Here is a 4290-nt window from a genome sequence, read left to right on the forward strand (position 1 = left end):
ACCCTCACCCCCCCACCCCGGGCCCTGCCTTCTGCGGATCCCTGAACTCGAGGCCTGGCGCGGATTGCAGGTACTCAGTAAATATTCGCTGAAACAGTAAATAAAATGAAAAATCGTGTTGAAGGGTGTGATGTAAAGACAGACGTATTTGTCTATGACTATGTAACAAATTTCCCCAAACCTCGCAGTTTATTCTCGCGGTTTCTGCGGGATGGGAACCGGAGGCCCAGCTGGGTTCCAGGCGGGCTGTTGGCTGAGCCTGGCTGCCACACCACAGCTCTGCTTCCAGCACGCTCACAGCTGCTGCCTGGCCTCAGTTCCTCGCTGGCAATGCAGAGACCTTGGCTCCTCACCACCTGGGCCTCGCCGTGGGTGGCCTGCGTGTCCTCGGGCATGGTGGCCAGCCTCTCTGGGCGAGGGCAAATGACCAAGCTGGAGAGCCCGAGATGAAAGCCACAGGCTCTTGCCACCTAACTGTGGACAGGAGGTATGGTCACTTCTGCTGAATCTATGGATACAATATGGGGGAGGGATTACCCAGGGTGTGAATTCCAGGAGGCCAGAATGATCAGAGCCATCCTGAAAGCTGCCTACCCAGAGAGACAAGGGTTCAAATCCCAGACTTTCCATCAACGGGCTCTGGGCAACACTGGCCCCTCTGCAGATCTCCTTGGTTGATTTTCAGCTGAATCATGACAGCTAATAATTGGAAGGCGATGGACTGTTCAAATGGTTGCATATGTTGCCTCATTGAATCCTCCCATCAGCCCCAGAGCCAGCAAGTAGTACCCATGTCTACTTCAAAGGAGAACAGCTGCAGGTCCCTTGCATGGTAAGGGACAGGGATGGGGGCTGCAGCCTTGAACCTGAGTCTGCCTCTCACTCCCTCCCATGGTTTTGTTTTGTTTTGAGATGGAGTCTTACTCTGTCACCCAAGCTGGAGTGCAGTGGCGCAAACTTGGCTTACTGCAACCTCTGCTTCCCAGGTTCAAGTGATTCTCGTGCCTCAGACTTCTGAGTAGCTGGGATTATAGGCGCCCACCATCATACCTGGCTAATTTTTGTATTTAGTAGAGACGGGGTTTCACCATGTTGGTCAGGAGCGCCTGACCTCAGTATTCCACCCACCTCGGCCTCCCAAAGTGCTGGGATTACAGGCATGAGCCACCACGACTGGCCCACTCCCATGGTTTTAATATGGGAAACTGAGACTGCTGGACTGCTGAGCCTTCTGCTGAGGCCTGGGGTTGAGGAAAGGGCTTCCACCTTGCTGTGGGCTCTCACCCCGCACACATTCTGTCTGCTTTTCCTGTGCTAGGAGCAGTGCCACGGGGCCTGTGGGTCCTCAGGCAACAGAAACACTCATGCTGTGGGGAGAGCCTGTCTCCTCTGATCAGAGGTGGGCAGTTCGGGCTGCTTCTCAGAGTCACAGTCTGCAGGAGTCAACCCTGGCCCGATGGCACAGTGTCCGGAGGCCACGTGGACTAACTGGCTCGACACGCACCACAGCCAGGTCACGAGCTGTCACTCTCAATTCACCTTTGTTTCCAAACATTTGTTTCTGCCATTTTAAGGGGAGGGAAGGGTTTTAGACCAAACCAACTCATGGTTTGGGGCCACTCACTGGAGGCTGAGGACACCTCCTGGGGGCAGTGAACAGGCAATGAGAGGGACTGGAAGGTCACATTTGTGGCCAGAGCCCAGGCTGCCCTGGCATGTCCGGTAGGACCATGGCCAGTCCTACTGGATGGCTGCGTATCCCTTTTCCCTCGGTGGCCACATTTCAGGACCCTTGATTTCTTTGCAAATTCCACCCTGCCTGGCCAGCCCCCTCACTCTCATGCCGACCGCAGAACCAAGTCTGCGCCCCTTCAAAGGCAGAGTTGGGGTAATTTTACTTGACAAGACTGCTGCCTGCCCTCCTCCTCTTTCCTCATCTGCCTTCCTCTCTCCTGACCCTGTTTATTATTATCAGGAGAAAACAATAGGTCCGCATTTAAACTTCAAAGAAAAGCAGGGGGTCGGGTTTCAAAAAACTGCAGAGGCCTGGACTTGGGACAGCTCCATCCCTCTCTCTCCCCTGAACTACAGGGAATCTGGGGACAGATTTCAACTCCCTGCAGCCCAGCACTAGCACTCAGGGTCAAGGTGAGGCCCAATCTGTGACCACAGAGGAATTCTGGAATGTGGTGATGACCAACAGGAATTGCATGAATGTCCCTCTGTGGAGAAGCCTGAGCGAGAAAGGCTCACAGAGGGCGGAGGGCGGAGGGCGGAGGGCGGAGGGCGGAGGGTGGAGGGTGTGGGACCAAGTTCCTAGAATAAGGCTGTGGCCCCATGATAAGGGCCTGGATGGGGAAGGTCAATGTTAACCCTTTGAAGGGCCCCTGGGAAGTGAATCAGGTTCAGAGCCCAAGGCTTTCCCACATAGGTGTGTTCTAAAGCTGGCAAAGCCTCTGATCATCAGCCAGTGTCAGGTGTCACAGCACAGCCAAGCGACCAGACCAGCGGATGAGACCTTGTTAATCCCCAGTGCTGATGAGTAACTGTTCTCCCCATCACATACTGGATGTGTTAGGGGGCCCTTAGGACTCGTTGCATTCTGCCTTACCCCACGGTGACTGGAAGGCACAGTTCCCGTTCCCCAAATGAGTCTCAGTGTGGTGTTCTCATTCCTGCCCTTTGAGTACATCCACCCAACCTACTGATTTCCCTTGTTTAATAGCATTTAAAGCTGGGTGCGTGGCTCACACCTATAATCTCAGCACTTTGGGATTTTGAGATGGGAGGATTGCTTGAGGCCAGGAGTTCAAGACCAGCCTGGGAAACAGCAAGACTCCCATCTCTACAAAAATAAAATAAAATAGAATAAAAAAATTAGCTGGGCACGGTGGTACATGCCTGCACTCCCAGCTAATCAGGAGGCTGAGGCTAGAGGATGGCTTTAGTCCAGGAGATTGAGGCTGCTCACTAGCTATGATCACGTCACTGTACTCCAGCCTGGGTGACAGAGTGAGACCCTGTCTCAAAAATAAATAAATACATAAAAATAGCATTTAAGCGATGGAGGGAGGGAGATCCTTGTGGCCTTTATCCTGTATTGCTAAGTGGACCTTCAGAACTCCAGCTAACATGTCAGGGACACCTTGGGAAGGTAGAATGGAATAACTAAGCAGGACTTGGTGCTGATGGCAGACAGGCTCCATCTCCCCTCCACTGCTGACTCGCTCCATCTCCCCTCCATTGCTGGCTCGCTCCATCTCCCCTCCACTGCTGGCTCGCTCCATCTCCCCTCCACTGCTGGCTGGGCCTCTTTGAACAGGGCCCATAAGATAATTGAAACTTTCAGCTTATCTCTAGAAAGGGGAAAATCATACCTATTTTGCAGACTTTATTCAGAGGGAAAGAAATGCATATAAAATGTCTAGCATGGAAGTCAATGTTCAGTTTAATAGTTTTCTTTTTCCACCTTCCCCTGGAAGTGATTCATCCAGGTGGCACTAGGAGGATCTTCGCCGCAGAGGGCATTCGAGAGACGACAACTCTAGACATCCATGCAACTTCTGTTCTCGTGCTTCTGCTGTTTTCAAATTCCACAGTCACAGACTGCACCCTGGAAAACTCAGGACACCCTAGAGTGAGCTGCTCTGAAGAATAAAGTTGCTACTTACATGCCACCTCTGGTTGCCACCCCTGGTTGCGTTTGGTTGCCACATAATGAAATGATTTTCCTTCCCTCTTTTATTTCCTTTCTTTCTTTTTTTCTGAGACAAATGGAAAAATAATTTGATCCCCTTGAATCTTTTCACCCTTGGTATTTTCCCCCTTCACACCCGAGCACCGCCCCTTGATAAATGAGAACACATGTGCTGAAATCGCGGACTTCACCCTCCAGACTCAGGGTCCTCGTGCTCTCGGGGGGACACATTTCCTTTCAAACCTCCAGAATAAATTCATCACAGCAAGAAGAACATTGTTTTTCTTAAAAAAAAAAAATCAATTCCTCTATCACAATTATTTCATTTCAGAGGGAGCTGGTTCCCTTTCATCTCAAGCTTTCTTCTCTCCAACTCTGCAGTCTTTGACCATGGCGATCCGGCACCCTCGGCCCGGCTACTTTTGCAAAGTCCACACTGATTCATTACTTCAGAGAGCCAAAGGGTGACACATGCATATTTTGAATATTACCCCGTATGTAGATCTGCCTCTGGCTTGACTTAGGGGCTTCTAACCGCCTGATGTATTGGCACTCACATGCTTTCCATGGTGTGTGCATTTTAAAAATCATCT

The 4290-nt window shown here is 51.4% G+C and overlaps 1 long non-coding RNA gene across 1 annotated transcript; it reads left to right on the forward strand.

Annotated features, from left to right (window-relative positions):
- Window positions 1–2281: 2281 nt before the first annotated feature.
- Window positions 2282–3744, forward strand: LOC108516573 (uncharacterized). The gene is made up of 2 exons (XR_001881870.1): window positions 2282–2361; window positions 3483–3744. It is a non-coding gene; the product is annotated as an uncharacterized LOC108516573 (long non-coding RNA).
- Window positions 3745–4290: the final 546 nt, after the last annotated feature.

This window comes from Rhinopithecus bieti, unplaced genomic scaffold (assembly GCF_001698545.2).
Source record: "Rhinopithecus bieti isolate Rb0 unplaced genomic scaffold, ASM169854v2 scaffold_35538, whole genome shotgun sequence".
Lineage (NCBI taxonomy): Eukaryota > Metazoa > Chordata > Mammalia > Primates > Cercopithecidae > Rhinopithecus > Rhinopithecus bieti.